The sequence below is a fragment of the Lissotriton helveticus genome, chromosome 6 (genome assembly GCF_964261635.1).
Source record: "Lissotriton helveticus chromosome 6, aLisHel1.1, whole genome shotgun sequence".
Lineage (NCBI taxonomy): Eukaryota > Metazoa > Chordata > Amphibia > Caudata > Salamandridae > Lissotriton > Lissotriton helveticus.
This window is the reverse complement of record NC_136067.1, coordinates 1,910,498,562-1,910,516,061: the sequence shown is the minus strand read 5'-3', so window position 1 is coordinate 1,910,516,061 and position 17,500 is coordinate 1,910,498,562.

The following is a 17,500-nucleotide window of genomic DNA, read 5'->3' as shown; positions in this document are numbered from 1 at the left end:
GGCAGAGGTCGAAGGAAGATACCAACTCTAGAACCACAACCACATCTTTCTCGAGAATGGTAGGTTCGACTGCATGCCCAGCTATCTCTAACTTTGCTTAATTTTATTCCATTCAGAAGCAGAGCTAGATGTTGGCAGCAAAATTGTAAGGGCAGACAATTTCATCTATGAACATTACCAAAACACCGCCAAAAAAGGCCAAACATTCACTCTCACATCCTTCCAATTCCATCCTATCCCATTCTTCCTTTTTCTGCATTACATGTCCAGGTGCAGTGATATCTAATATAACATATTAAAAATACAGCTCTGGTCATCATACACATATAACCCACACCACCAAAACACACATAAGCCACACTTTGAACCCACAAGCTTCTGACTAAGCATCACCTCTGGATTGTCACGCGAGTTCCGGGTGCGAAGGGGGACCAGGCAGGGATGCCCGCTCTCCCCCCTTTTGTTTGCCCTAACTATTGAGATCCTGGCGACTAGGATTCGCCAAAAAACAGGCATAAGGGGATTTAGAATGAGTGAAGGAGACATGACCGAGGAAAAAATTTCGCTCTATGCGGATGACGTACTTCTGTATGTCACATCGCCGGAGACGTCGATCCCAGAGCTGTTCCATGAATTGGAGCAATACGGTGGCTATGCTGGCTACCGAATAAATTGGCACAAGTCGGTTCTGTATGACCCCTCAGGGCGGGAAACATGGTCGGACCTCCCAAGAAGGTTATTGACGACAACAGAGGGTTTTCAATATCTTGGGGTATATCTCACCCTCGATAGAAACACTGCGTACCAACGTAACATAGAACGCATCATGGTGAACTCCATAGCAGATATGGACCATTGGAGACTGCTCCCACTCACTCTTTTAGGCCGCGCGGCAATGTACAAGATGATTATTCTCCCCAAGTACTTGTACGCCTTATAAAATGAGTATTACCCGCTCCCCCCAAAAGTCTTCTCCAAGATACATGCAGACCTACGGGCCTTCATATGGCTGGGCAAACAGCCTAGAGAGGCACTGACCACGCTACAAAGGCACCAATACAGCGGGGGTATCTCGCTCTCGAATTTAGAGGCGTACTACTGGGCGGAACACTTGGCCCCGATCAACGATTGGTTGCATGCACAGGCCGACCATCCCTCCTATGCGTTGGAGCGCCACAAGCTAGCGCCCAGACACATACTTTCTTACCTGTATGGGGGGTCTGGCCGGAGACGTCTCCAGCTGGCAACCGAAATTACCTTACTTGCCTGGAACGCTGCGACGAAACGTACGGGATGGGACAGGAAGCCCTCGAGACAGACGCCAATCTGGCACTGCACGTGGCTGGCGGAACTCCACAAACTAATAGGATATAAACAATGGGATGACATAGGAATCTCCACCCTAGGAGATATACTTGCCAAAGAGCAACTGAAGTCGTTTGCGGCACTGACCTCGGAATTCGGACTACACCCCACACAGAGATACAAATACACCAGACTGAAACATGCCTGGGGGGCCCAAAATATCAACACCGTAGAGCTGGTAGACTTTGCCCCACTCGAAGGCAGGCTCCTCCAGGAGCACATTCAGCAGAAGGCGGTCTCTCTAACGTTTAAAACCCTCACGAATAACATGTTAGGTGATTTGGCCAAGCTTCGGCAGCAGTGGGAAACGGACGTGGGTGGCATGGAGGACATTGACTGGGAACTAGTGTTAACACATCCTAGAGAGGTGGCCGTTAAATACCGACTCCGTCTCATCCAATTCAATGTACTGCATAGAACTTACTTCGATAGGGTGCGGCTCCAGAAAATGGGGAGGATAGATGATGCAAGGTGCTTAAGATGCCGGGACCCCAGGGGGGACTTCTTCCATGTCCTGTGCTCATGCACTAAAATACAGGGATACTGGTCAGACATTTTCACGAACTAACTGCGGTCTTGGAGAGCCAAATTCAAATTGACCACAAGCTGGCCCTATTAGGCATGACGAATGATGTAGATTTGACACGTCCCATGCTGGCCTTTCTGGTACTGGCCTTGGTAGTGGCCAAGAGGGATATAGCGAGACACTGGGGGGCGCCGGAGATACCATCGTTAGAAGAATGGAGGAGAGGACTAGACTTATATATGGCGGCTGAGAGAGTCACATATAAAGCACGGGGATGCCCTAGGAAGTTTCGCAAAGTCTGGGGGAAATGGAGAAATTATCACGGCTTGGATGGAGGATTGTAATGGGGTAAGGCGGGAGGCACATAGTGGGATAAAGAGGGATTGTGTGACGATTAGACTGTTGATGATACTGTGGAGTGTTAACCTAGTGGTCTTTTTCATTCTGGAACTATCTGCATCAAATTGGGCAATGACGCGGGGGGAGGCGGGAGTAGGGAGGAGATATGTGGACTTTACTACTGAAATGACTGTACTGTTTAGTTATGGAAAAAATGCAAATAAAAATGTTTAAAAAAAAAAAAGCATCACCTCTGGAGTAGCTCACTACCCATCTGATCTGTGTCACCTTGCCACCTGTAGGACACTCTATATACAGGCAGCTAAAATACAATGCACTACTTTTTCAGATTAAGGAAAGTTCCTTGAGTTAACTCTCCCACCACCCAAAAAACATATATTTTTTTATTTCCAATTCTATTAATGAGGGATCACAGAGCACAGTATTAGTAGGAAAACAAACATCCTTACTGCCATGGCTTAACAAAACATTACATTGTGTCTAATTAACAACACTTTATGTTTGTAACTACAAACTGAGCACGCACAAAATGCATTCCAACTAAAAAAGTAAAACAATTTCAGATGCAGATGCGTAACTTACACCGTGTGTTCATAATCGAACACATTCTCCCTTTAAACAAGGATCAAAAAATGTTGGTGCAAATAGTAATAATCCACCACCTCTTGTGCAAATGCAAAATGGGAGTGTCCAGAGAGTGGCCAAGGACACTTTTTGCAATGAAGTCTGGGTCTGCACAGGACCAAACCCAAGAAAGGAGATCATTGAATTTCAATTTCACACTTATGGTTCATTTTCTCAATTCTACAATGTTTCCTAAAATTACATTTGTTGATGGTGCATTCCAAATGTTATAAATTATTGGTAATGTTAATTTAGAAGTATATAAGTTGTATCCAGTAATCCCATTGGCTTGTGATGAAGATCACACAGGGATAATGATAACACATGGTTAAAAATAGTTTTACATTCTCCACAAGGTTCATAACCGATGTATATGTATGACTAAACAGGGCTGACCCTATATGTTAGCCGTCAAGTTTCAGGCCACTGGGTGAGAACTGTGTTTTAAATATTCCCATTTCCATAGTAACAGCCTGGTGGGCAGCCAATGTTTAGACCTGTTCTATCAGACTCAGGATTATTACTATGGGAGAAGGGTACTGCCACCTACTTGGAACTGGACAGGAGAAAAAAACAGTGGCATAGGCAGCAGGTAGTGTCTGTGTGTTATCTGTGAAATGTGTGATTAGTTTGAAAAGTGCAAAGAAAATTTAAAGTTAAGAATGCAACCTAAGAAAAATCACAATCCAATTTGGGACATTCAAGAATACTTTATTGAGTTAAAAGGCACAAGGATATTCAACATCGCTTAAAGAGGACTCAGCATATTGATTTTTAAAGTGAAGCAAAAAATGCTAGAGTCATTTTTCAAAACTGGCAAGGATCTATAAGTGTTCCCAGGCCAACCACAATGGAGAAGATGGGGTCAAGTAGACCACGATAGCCAAATTAGTCAAAGGTTTTACTTTGGTTTTTTGGAGTTTTGTTTCTCAAAGTCCTCGAGTGAGGAACAGTGAAGAAAGGTGGCATGCATAATCTAGCAAGGGTCCCACAAAGTCAGATGTGTCAAATTAAATCAAAAATACTTTATTCAGTTATAGATATATACAACCATAAAAGCACATACAATTAGTCATTCATTACAAATTTACTATAAAAAATGCTTTAAAAAAAGAGAAACATCATAAAAATAAATCACAGTATAATTGATTTTCTCAGTCTAAAAACACTTTTTAAAAAGACAGATACTGAAAATACAACCACAATTGTCTCTAGTTGCTGGAGTACCAAAAGAGCAGGGCGACAAAGCCTCATTCCTGATTGTTTTAGGATAGGTACAATCCATTTTTTTCTTGGTAGGGAATAAAATTTACAAAAAAATAATACATGCATCATTGACTGTTCAGATGTGTCATCACAGGGGCATTTACTAAGCACTTTTGTCCAATCCTTGGCTAGGGGAAAACAAATTAATCTACGTATGGAACTCATGCGAAACCTCGTTAGCAAAAAACGGTCATAATCTTTCATTGGCAGGCATAGGTATGGCTGAAGAGAGAAGGTGGTTAAAATAAGATTGGGTGCTTGAACCAAGATTTTGTTTAATTGGGTGCACTCTCTTTGTTCGGACAAAAAGTTCAGACGAATAGACTTAAGATTTTTTCTACTCATATCAACCATAGTAGATGGGTTATCAAAAAATGTATATAAGCCTAAACTATTTAAAAACATTTTTACATAAGACAGCCATCCAATCCTTGTTGCCCCATCCAGGCCCACACTATCCATAAAAATTTCCCTATTAAAATAAGTCTCTCTGTGGTCCATATCCTGTGCCATAGGAGGACAGGTTGAATCTTTATAATATCTTCAATATAAGTCAATCCTAATTTCATGTGGCATACAAAGGAGGAGGTACTATTTGGAACCATCAATAGGAATTTTAAAAACATATTTTCAGCAACCTGGATTGAGCCAGATGGGTCATAATCAAGCTCTTCCTGAAGGGGTACATTTTAACACCAAATGCTGCAAGCAGGACAAATTAGAATTCGGCAGTGACTGAGGCTGCTTCACTGCTCTACACAGTTTTGTGGACTTACCTTGGTCCCAAGTTCAAACTTAGTCACTTTTACAGTTCTCAAAATATAACAGCAGGGTAGGGCGGGGCCCTATTGCAGAGCAGGACAATACAACCTCTTGCTAGAGCATTTTGTTCCACAACACAACTCTTTGACCAGGACAAACTTGGATATGTTGCAGTTGAAAGTTCATCTTCCCCGAGGAACATTCAGCACCTCACCCATGTCCTTGACATGTTGAAGAACATTCCCAGAAATATGATGCTGCGGTGAAGGTTCCTCCTGGTTACTCCTACAGCTCCCAGAAGTTCATGTGTCAGGATTTCGGCCTTTTAGGCATCAGAATCTCTAAGGTCCAGACCTCAGTGATCAGCTGGACCTTTAGCAAGTGTAGGAACCTATCTTTCTTTTGAGTCTCTTTGTCAGCAATAAATCTCCCACTTGACCCTTGAAGAGTGAGTGGTTCCAGTCCTTGGATATCAGCAGGAGTCAAAAGTCATTAGATCTTCTTTCCCCAGCTGTCATGTAGAGTTCTGTGCAGCTGACAGTGATTTGGGAATTCCCAACACTGAATCCTGGCAATCTTTCTACCAGAACCTAACCTCCTTTTTCAGTACTTCGTCCCTTAGTTTCCTGCAAACCATCCTGGGGTCCCTCATCCGAAATGGGCTTAGACTTCCTTCACATACTGGATCCTTTCATCCCTTCCAGCAACTCCCTATGGAGATGAGGTGTCCTCCCCTACCCAGTGCTTGAAATGGTGATTACTTCTAGTGAGTGGACAAACAGAAAGTGTAGAGTGGCTTGGTGCGTGTATGGTGGAAATTCTACTCCAAAAGGAATTCCTGTCAAGGATGCCCTTTGTATTGCCATCTGTTCTTGCCCTCCTCCAAGTTCACTAATCTCCACTAAGAGGGTGTGGTTGATACAACTGCATTCCTCCTGCTCCCACAGCTGTGTCTTCCAATAGGACAATCATTAACAGCCAGTCTGAAATGTCTATTTAAGCATTTGGAGAAGGTGTTCTGGGAAAACGAGTTTGCTCTCAGGCAGCACAAATTACAGTTTTCAAAAATATTTTTTTCACTAAACTTACCAAACATTTTAGTTCATCTTTGAATTACATTTTTAATAACAAGTGTGAAATAACTTTAAATTAAAGTTCGATTATTTTTCCAGGTAAAGTTACAGAAATGTAAGCATATATTTTGAAAATGTGCTGATGGGAAATTTAGATTTACCCACAAAGTGACAGACAGCGTTCACTGTGGAGACAAACTTATTTTCTTAAAATACGTATTCTCTTTTTTTCTTCCAGACCTGCAAATTAAGCTGCATTTAACGATTTCACTTGTTTTTAGTTCTTATTGGTTGCTTGTTCTGATTTTATCTTACTAAAAGTCCTCCTTTTGGTTATAATTCAATTTCTTTTAATTTATGCTTTTCCTTGCACTTTGATGACGGGCTGAGGCAGGGTTCAGCGATGTAGCATGCCCCTGTGTTTCTGAACTAGCCAATTTCCCTATGATAATCTTCTTAGGAGCCTGGCTTGTCACCTTCTCTGCATATTCCACAGGAGTTTAAAATTCTTCTGCTACTTGCACTCTCAGCATCTTAGGGAGAGCATCCAACCTTTGCATTGCTTGATCTCAAGGACCACCATGAGAATTTGCCAGCCCCGTTAACCTCTATGGGAGTGAGCATTTGTGAGGTGTACTGAAGTAGAAAACTGGTGACTCTACAAGAGCCTTATCAATATAACTTGTGCAGCCAGTCATGCTCTGCAGTGGATTTTAGAAGATCCCTGAAATAAACAGAGAAATCCTGCTCTCAATTATAATTTTCCTAACAATGATTATGATGTGTCCTTATTGTAGCCAGAATCATGTTATTTTTTTTTCAAATATATTTTTATTGTCATTTTATAGAAATTGACAGTTTAGATACACTAAGGTGAAGGAAAAAGAAACAGAAAACAAAAAGCAAAACTGATTACATCTTCTATCACTGTCTACAGCCGTGGGTGTTAGCACCACCAATACAGATATATCACGCTAATTATATAGGGAGTCGTCCAATATCGGTCAATCTTATGCATGCATTTTTATGATTTGCATCACATTATGCCATTAACATTAAACAAATCCAAAACAAGGGGAAATGGAAGAAAAAAGGACAAAAAGAAAGCAAGAACGTGTCTCTGCTGCAGAGGAGTGGTGTGAACACGTCAAAGTGCTGATATCTAGCGGGGTTGGGGACATTCCAAACCCACAAGCTGGATTGATTCAGGAGCCCCCCTCGCCGGTGCTCTCCCACCCTCGGTTAACCAAGCATTTCCAGGGTGCATTTCAAACCTATGCACTCCCTCTTCATACGTCAAACTCCTGGTGCCCCTGATGGCCCCGGCTGGACCACCTGGATCTCGTCATCTATTTGTGACCCATGATCTGACTCACCCCCTTCACTGTTCGATCCCACCGGTTTCTCCCATTCAGCTATTACTCCCTTCCATTGTTGAGCTATCTGGAGTGTTCTCACCCCGCTGGCCTCCTCCCATGCCAATGCTCTGCCCTCTGCCCCTGCCCATGCAATGACATCCATATTCCAGACTGTAATCTGTGGACCCCTCATAGATTTCCACTCCATCGCAATCCTGCGCTTAGCAAGGCCCAGCGCAAGATCTATCAACCAATTCCCAACTTTGCGTTTAGGTGGTCGGGGGACAAGACCTAGCAGGCATGTCTGAATTGTTATGGCCAACTCCCTACCAAGCACGTCCTTGATATTAAGCAACACCGTCTTCCAGTAGGGGTGTACCAATTGTCAATCCCAAGTCAGATGGCCAAAATCAGCATCAGGGTGTGCGCACCTATGGCACTGTCTCACCTCCCCTCCTTATGTCACGTTTAGCTAATGCGGTGTCATATAAGTCATATGCGTATAGCTAAATTGAATATATTTCAATCGGGTGTTCCTAGAAAATTTCCCCGAGCATAATCATGTTAATATAGCAATTGACCAGATCCAAATTGTTGTACGAATCTTACATCCACCGCTTGTTCCCTGTCGGGTTCACACTTTGAATCTTAGCAGGAAAACTGAGTTAAAGAGCAGCTGATAACATGATTAACTGCAGAAGGAATAACGGGTAAGTTGTCACTACCTGGATTCAAACCTGTGGTTAACCCACAGATATATACAGCAGATGTATTAATCCACATAGCTATTTTAAGGCCAATGTGACTCAAGACCTGTTGGTTGCGGACACATATTTGCACCAGACTCTTAACTCATTAAACTATCTTACTGACGCTGGACTCAGTGACCAATGCAATGAACAAATGATGGACAGACTGCAGGACAATGTCATACATTCACCCCAGTACAGAGATCGGGGCCTAAATCCATTGTTTTTTTGCTCAGCATGCCATTCCAGTTTGAACCCAGCCATATGCAAAACAGTCTTGACCCTGCGTCCAATGTGAACAGTCCAGCCAGAAGTGCCAGGCCAGGTCCTCCCTGGATTGAAGACAAGCATAACACATAGGTCTCTACAGCTGGGGACCTAACCCCTTGAACTATCTTCCAGGGATTGCAGCTTGTTACTTGATAGTTGGACAAAGACATCTGCAGGCGGTGGCATATACGACCACGTGTTTTTACCGGGGTAGGATCACACGAGTTACAGAGTTCTAATATTCTCATGTGTCCAGCAGAAGAAGTACATCAGGTTCTGCGAATTGTGTTACTTTCTCATTCTTGTAGGGCTGCATCTATTGTGGGTGGAAATACTACTGAACATAAAAGAATGCAATGAAGGGCACCGGTCTAGAGGATTTATTCCCAATTGTCACAGTACAGGTTGCTAGCTTACACACTGGTATCTGTCTGCAGCAGGTGTCTTAACAAATAGACCTATCTTACAGGGAACAGTATGTGTCGTCTAAGGGTAGCCCTCATGTCGTAGCAGGAAAAATGAGCCACTCTGCTCTGTTGCTGCAGCATTTCTTGAGCTGGGCTGTCATGTCTGCGCCTTGAACCTCTGCTCACCCCTTCTCCACCTCCTGTCCTGTTCCTTTCCCTCAGACACTGCCTCTCCTTCCTTCCAGCCAGTCTTATCTTGGCAGCTACCTTTGAAGCTATGGCTCACAGCTGGAGCGGTACTAGGCCTGTCACCTCCCTTATTGTGCAAGGAGGTTTGCAAAGACCCGCAGGCCACACTTGGAATCTAAGGCTGATATGTACAGCCTGTACACCTCCACTCTGTCCCAGCAGAGGTTTGAGAGTCTTCTATGCTTAAATGTGCTCTATAAACCATCATTCTTGGCCCCTGCATGCACCCTAGGTAGAGACTGACACAACTGGAAGCTTGCGCCTGAAATCCCCCAGTGGTTAGTTTGTGGAAAAATAAGTCTCATGGCTCTTGTCAGAAGGCAGTTTGCACCAGCCTATTGCTCCTATTAGCGCCTCCAATAACAGATCCAACTACTAACCGTGAAACCCTACAAGTGGGGAGAGGATGTGGTGTATTGTCAGAGCTGCCCCCTTTGAGGGCAAGGGACTAGGTTTGAGTCACAGTGTAGGCTCAACATCCTGTGATTATGTGCAAATCACTTAATCTCCCCGTGCCTGCAAAATAAGAATCTGTCCTTTACTGGTGCTCATGGAAAGTGCTCCAATACCTTTGGATCTAGCTCGCGCTATAAGCAGGTGTTAACGATTAAGTGCCGGTCTGAGCACCGGAAACCACCGGCTCAAATTAAGCACCGAAATCTCGTGAGAAGCCATATCAAGATCCAGTTCTGCACCGGCTCCTAGGGACAGAAGGGAGTGGTGCACCCATTTGCAACTACATTGTGCTGCCTGGACTGAATACAGTAGCTCAGTTAATGCACCAGTTATTGAATGAGCAACACAAAGCGGCAATCGCCCTTGGCTGAGCAGTCCCAGGATGGCTCTGCACTGCAGCACCAGCGGATGGCCGCTGTCTGCTGTCTGGTCTGTGTTCTGCCCAGGAACACAGCCAAATTCAGGCTTATTCAATACAAGCAAGATTGCTAAAGCCTGTTTTCATAGTTTGTAATTTGTACTAACACAAAACTAACACAGTGAGTAACAAGAAACACCGGGCTGGTCATTATTGGATTTGGGATTCTTACTTCTTCGGGAATAGTGAATAATATGGTATAAAAAATGATCCCTGTCATTAGACACCCGTGACATTGCTTATTGCTGTTCAAGGGCAAACTAGCTCCCGAACTCCACCTAACAGCAGCCTCCCAGCTCCGCTGCTCGCGCCATCTGGCCCCGGCCATTGCATCCCGTCGAAATGGGAAATCTCAAACTGCGCCGAACTCGCTCCCTCCGCCATGTTATTTGTCTGAACTAATGAGAATCAGCCAATGAAATTAGGGAACCACATTAGGAGAGTTGTAAAAACATAAATGAGCAAAACAAGCACAAATGGAACATCTGTTCCTGAATCGAAAATCAGTGCTTCCGTTTATTGCACCGAATATGACTTTTCGCCCTGGTTCTGGCTGGATGTCTCTGCTCTGGGGGCTTCCCTTCCATGCTCAGGGGGTGAAAGTGACAAGCAGACCACTGCCTGGGGGCGAGTCTGCAAATATTCACCTGGTTCACTGGTTTCCCTTTACAACACTTGTCCTTCCTATCATGTTCTCAGCTATGCATTTCCAACAGACTAAATAACATTCGCAGGTGTTCTAATATTCCCACTGCTATGTGGGGTCAATTGAACAGCGTCTCTGGAAAAGTAATACCAAGTGATAATAGAGCAGGAGATGAGGAGAGACCCAGGAGAATGTATTCCTTTCTGATCCGAGATTCACTATCATTTGGTGAGGACAGAAAGAACAAGCCCAGCACACAAGCGCGGTCTTAAGAACAGAACATTTTCTGTGATTAAATGGTGCATGTTACCAGCACGTGGTTTATTGAGTTCAACTATATTGTGTACCTTTTAAAATGGATAGGTGGGTGCAGTGGAAGTGTTTTTAAGTATTCATGACTTTAGTGCTGTAGGTAATAATATTAGAAAATAAGGAGCATATGTATAAGCCCCTATCGCCACCCCAACGTCACCTTTACCGACGTTGTGGTGGCGATAGGGGCTTAGCCTTATTTACAAGGCAGTGTTAAGCCACTTCATGTGGCGTAAGGCTGCCTTGTAAATAACGCCCCCTTTCATGCTATGGTTAGTGTGAAAGGGGAGGGAGTGAGTGTTGCAGGGGGTGTTCCACCGCAGCACCCATTGTTTTTGACGGTGTCCCCTATGTACAAGGGTGGCATACATAGGAGGCAGCACCAAAATTAAGACCAGGAAAAACCTGGGGCCTCATTTATGAGAAATGACGCATCGCTGCATGAAAGCAGCGATGCGTCACTTCTCAGTGCGCACTCCTTGCGACACCAATGATGCGTCATATTTACAGTATGACGCATCATGTCGCAAGGAGTTACAGATACGTCAGTATTTCTGATGTATCTGTAAGCACAAAAGTGACGCATTGTTGGAGTGTGTCACAAAAGTGACGCAACTCCAGCAATGCGTCCTTTCACATGGGGCAAGCCTCATGTGAAAGGGCCTGCGTCAGTCTTACGCCTGTTGTGAGGCAGGCGCAAGATTTTGACGCAACAGCGTCCTAGAAGTGACGCAGTGAAATCTCATAGATTTCACTGCGTCACTTCTACGAGGCTTTTTGCGGTGTGACGCCCACCCTGCATACATTATACCTGACGCTGGTATAATGTAGCGCAGGGGTTCACAAAGTGAAGCATCTGCTTAGATGCGTCACTTTGTAAATAGTGAGCAAAGGGAGGCATGTTTTACGCCGCCGATGCGTCACAAAAAGTGACGCATCAGCAGCGCAAAACTGACGCAAAGCCTCATAAATGAGGCCCCTGGTCTTCTAATGTCTAATTTCTAATTTAAAACATTTATAAAGCGCAGCGTGTACCGTACGGTTTCTTGGCGCTAGTGGAGAGTTCGACAACTGAGGCAAAATAAAACCTGTCGTAGAAAAGAGGGGAAATTACACGGAAAAGGCCTGTTTGAAGAGAAACGTTTTTAAATCATTACGGAAGGAAAGATAATGAGTGGCAGAGCGGAGGTGATCAGGGAGGGAGTTCCAGAACGTGGGGGCTAGGGTAGAGAAGTTAGTTCCACCCCACTTTTTTCGTTTGAAACGTGGGATTTGGAGGAGGGATTTGGAAGAAGAGCGAAGCTCTCTAGTAGGGACATATTCATTTATTAGCGAGGAGATGAAAACGGGGGCAGTGCCTTGACGGGCCTGGAAGACCATGCAGCCGGTCTTGAACAAGGAACGTTCCTTAACAGGAAGCCAATGAAGCTCCCTGAGGAGGGGTGTGGAATGATGATAACGTGGGAGACCATAGACCAGCCGGGCCGCCTGGTTCTGGACCATCTGGAGTCTCCGCAGGCTGTAAGCTGGAATGCCGTTGTAGATGGCATTGGCATAATCCAGCCGCGATATCACCAGTGCTCCACCACCATGATCAACTTGAGTGCCTGTGGGGAAAAGAAACGGGAAAAAGTGTGGATGGTTCGGAGGGTGAGGAAACAAGAGGAGACTACAGTGCTGATTTGTGAATGAAGGGTGAGCTGGTTGTTCATTTTAACCCCCAGTGTTTTAACTGTGGTTGAGGGAGTGGGGGAGGGACCAAGAGAGGAGGGCCAGAAGAGGGAGTTCCAGGGACTGGACGAACCACCGGTGAGAACCAACTCGGTTTTGTCCGGGTTCAATTTAAGATGGTTGTGGTTCATCCAGTCCCTGATGAAAGTCATGGTAGACTGAAAGTTAGAGACAGAGAGAGGAGAGGAGGACAAGTCAAAGATGAGCTGGAGGTCATCGGCATAATTGTACACGGTGACCTCCAGCTGCTGAAGAGCGAAAATAAGTCTTAAGTTGGCGAAACGAGGAGTAATGCTTTATTTCTCCTTGTTTTTGCTTTTTCCGTGTATGCTGCCTCGTGCAGCACACATGGAAAAATGCAAAATGCCATGGATTGGTTATGTACAGGAAGGTCCCCCTTCGTGTATGTTGCACTTGACCCTTCTTGCAGAATCATCCCTGAACTTTTTGCTTTCCTCCTAGTATTTTTTCTGACCTGGTGTTGGTGGTTTTAGGACTCTGGGCACGTTATCACTGCTGTCCAGTGTTAAGTGCGTGTGCTCTCTAAGGTAAACGTAGTAAGATTGGTCTACACCTGTTTGGGGTATTTAATTTACCTGTGAGTCCTTTGTAAAGTGGTATCACAGATACCCTGGGCCAGTAAATTAAATGCTACTGGTGGGCTTGCAGCGCTGCTTGCACCACCCACCAAAGTAGCCTTTCAAACCTGTCTCAGGCCTCTGCCATTGCAGTGCCTGCATGCGCAGTTTACTGCAGCTGTGATGTGGCACAAAAAGTGGATGCCATGTCTATGACTCCCTTTTTACTACATATCATTCACCCTTAAGATAGGCCCTAGCTAGCCCTATGGGCAGGGTGTGCTATAGGTAAAAGATAGGACATGTGTCTTAACTGTGTGGCATGTCCTGGTAGTGACAAACAGCCATTTTGGATTCTCCCTACTGTGAGGCTGCCCTCTCATAGGAATGCATCGGGGATTCCATGATATCTTTTAAAATTTGTTTGAGTTTTATATAGCGTGAACTAGACCCGAGACATCAGGTATCAGAGCGCTTTACATGAGCACCAGTTTTGTTACAGAATGACACATTCATTTTTGTTAGGCACAGGGAGATTAAGTGATTTGCCCTGAGTCACAGGATGTTGAGCTTTGTTGCCGATATTCGAACCCGGTTCCCCAGTTTTGAGGTCGACTGCTCTAGCCGTAAGGCTACATCCTCTCCCCTATATGTGTTTCAGTGGTATTTCCTGACATGAGAGGAGTAGTGTGGTATGTTTGGAATAGTCGTTATAAATGCTACGTAATGGTGTTCGCAGATTTATAATCACTATTTTAGAAATGCCACTTTTAGACGTGTGCAAAATCAACAGTTGATTGACAGAATGTAGAACAATGTCATACATTCGCCCCAGTACATATATCTGGGCCTAAATTAATCGGTTTTTTTGCTCACCATGCCATTTCAGTTTGAACCCAGCCATATGCAAATCAGTCTTGACCCTGAGCCTCATGGGAACAGTCCAGCCCGAACTGCCAAGCCAGGTCCTCCCTGCACTTGAAACAAGCATCCTGAGACCGGTTTTGGGGTTTCACTCCTCTTCAGCCAGGATAGCTTGATTCCAGTGGCATGGAGAGCAGGGGACCCACGTCTCAGCATACCAGTCCCACTCGGGGTGACAAATGCAAAAACAACAGTTGATGGACAGAATGTAGAACAATGTCATACATGCACCCCAGTACATAGATCTGGGCCTAAATCCATAGTTTTTTTTGCTCAGCATGCCATTCCAGTTTGAATCCAGCCATATACAAATCAGTCTTGACCCTGTGCCTCATGGGAACAGTCCAAGCCGAACTGCCCAGACCTGGGTCCCGGACTCCCTGTGCCACTGGAATCAAGCTATGCTGGCTGAAAAGGGGTGAAACCCTGAAACTAGTCCTAGGATGCTTAGTTCCGGTCAAGGGAGGACCTGGCTTGGCAGTTCGGGCTGGACTGTTCCCATGAGGCACCGGGTCAAGACTGATTTGTATACGACCAGGTCTCAACTGGGGTGACATGGTGAGCGAAAGAATGATGGATTTAACCCAGATCTTTTGACTGGGGGTGAATGTTTTGATTTGTTCTGCATTCTGTCCATCAATTGTGTGTCTTTTACTTTTAGACGTGGGCATTTCTGTGTGCTATATGTCTTTGTGCCCGCCTGATGTGTATTGCATGCCTGACTCTGGTTTGACAGGTGCTGGGAAGATGCAGTGTACCCAGAGGGGCTGGGTGAGTCAGCTCAAGACTGAATAGGCCAATTTGCATTTGGAGTGGTGGAAGGAGTAGCACCTGGGACTGACTGGGACTGTGCCTGCCTTCCACAATGCTAGCCCTGCCCCCTGTGGAGTGTCTGTGGCCAGAGCCTACACTGACAAAGGAGGTGGTCGTGCAGCTTTAGAGAAAGGTGTGAGTGCCCCAGAATTGGTTTGGACCGGGCACATAGCCCTGGGCCAGGGGTAGAACAAAGACATTTTGCCATATAAATATTGGGGCTGTGACCCCATGAAAGGGGTGCTGTTGAGTACTTACTTGGACTGCAAGGATTACTCCTCCAGGAGGAACCGCTGTGCGACCCAGCTGCTGCTTTCTGCTGGGAGGCCCATGTGCTGGCCTGCCTGTGCCCAGTCTTGCCTTATGTACGGGGGGCAAAGAGCGCTGTCTTCTAGAGGGAGACAGGCTGCGCACTTGTGGATTTTGCCTCTGAAGTTGAGGGCAGTTAGGCATGCTGGCCTGACCAAGTAACAGATGAGTAGGGAGCGCTGCAGTGCTCCATGGTGGTGCCCCTGAAGAGCAGGGGTCTTGCCCAATCAAAGCGGGTCGTGAGCGCTTCATCTTTTGCCATCCTTTGAGCCCAAGAAGAGGGTTCCTGCGGTGGGAATGTCAAGAATCGCAGCACCGCAAAACAGAAGTCGGGCAAGCCTGTGTCTGAGTGTGGAGCAGGACTCCCCGTGTGTTGCCCACGAAGGAAGAAGGGAGCCAAGCTGGTGGAGACTTCCTCGGCATAAGGTCGGCCCTCCCGAGGCCGGACGTCAGGTCAGAGAAGCCTAATTGTGAGAGAGGAGGCCAGTGCAAGAGCCAGAGGTCAGGCGACTTCTCGGCCTGACTGTGAGCGGGTCTGATGTCAGGAATCGGTCAGCAGGGACGACCAACGCTGATGGAGAGAGGCCAGCCCCTACCTTGCAGGCAGAAAGAAGTCGGGTACATGGCGACCGGTACTTTGCTCAGCTGAGCAGATGACAGCTGTGACCTGAACCGCTCCACCCCCTGTGTTTGGTGAGTGGGACTGAGCTAGATTATTGAAGTGGCACTGCGGGCTAGCTGGCAGCTGCACTTGTGAAACTCCAGAGGAGGGGTGGTTGTCCGACAGGAGGCCCGACTGCTCGGGCGGTCTCTAGCTTGCTCCAGGTTGGAGAGTAAGTTCTGTGTTCGCAGCACCACCATCGAATTACGGGCTGCTGCAGAGGGGAGACAATTGACAGAGCCCTGACTCTTGGGACAGAGGGCATTGCGGGGGAGCCCAAGATGGGCCCCCGAAGCAGGCCAGGTGGCCTAGTGTTCACCTTATGTGTTGTGTGGCATAAGGTTTAGTTATGTTTGTGCCTATGAGGGGCAAGATGTGTGGAAATGTTGAACGGTTGCTATCTAGGATATATGCCTAATATCTGTACGCACAATGTTTTATGCTACTGATGATGGCTGTGAGTAAGGTGCTCTGCTAAGCACCATTATGTTGGTTATGCCTAAGAAGGGCTTGATGTAATTATGATGTTCATGCTCATGATTTCTTTGTAATGTGTTTATGCTACGTGCAGTGCCCTTTTGCCAGTGGTTACTGGTTGTTCTCAATAATGGTGGTATGTTGGTTATGACACTGGTCCGTTTGGCCCTGTAGTGTATATAATCCCTGTAAAGTCATACATAGTGGCAGGTGGCACCGTGTATCTATGTGATTACGTTCTAATGTGTTTTATGAGTAACAGAAAAGCTATTTTTTATATACCTTTGTGTGGAGTTGCTTTTGTGGTGTGCCTAGTGTGTCACTGCTGTGTGTTTGTGTTGCGCAAACGCTTTGTACATTGCCTCTTGGATAAGCCTGACTGCTCTGCCAAGTTCACAAGGGGGTGAGCAGGTGTTATCTTCTGTGTGTAACTCCCTTGCCCTGACAAGAGTGGTGATTTCTGCCTGGCTTAAGCGCTTGCCCTAGCCAACCAGAAATCCCATTTCGAAGACTGTACATAAACAATTAAAAAAATGCATTTTGTTACTTTCATGTGTGCTGCATGAAGCAGCACACATGAAAGAGACAAATGGCATTTTTGGATTGCTTATGTGCAGGAAGGTCCCCCTTCCTGTATGTTGCACTTGACCCATCTTGCAGAATCATCCCTGAACTTTTTGCTTTCCTCCTAGTATTTTTTCTGACCTGGTGTTGGTGTTTTTAGGACTCTCGGCACATTATCACTGCTGTCCAGTGTTAAGTGCCTTCCTGCAGATAAACAATATTCCCCTGCATGCAGACGCCCTTGCACTATAGTGCAAGGGTGCCTGCGTTGGCGCTAAGTTGTTAAATTTAGCGCCATTGCAGGGGGAAACGCAAGGCTGCACCACATTTTTGGAAATATGTGCAGCCTTACATTTCACAAGTGGCAGTGAGAGGCGTTAAGCCAGGAAATCTAACGTCTCTCTCCCCACTTCCTTGTATTTATCCCCCTAAGTTACATCAGTGCATTGGAACAAACTGATAGAGCCTCTTCTCAAATGTAATTTGCAGGACTAAAGTTGCTCTCCTGTGGGACTCTTTTACATACTCATACGTGCCTTTGAGAATTAGCCCCAAAACATTTAAAATGTTAATAAAATGGGAACATTCAGGGAATATTCCTG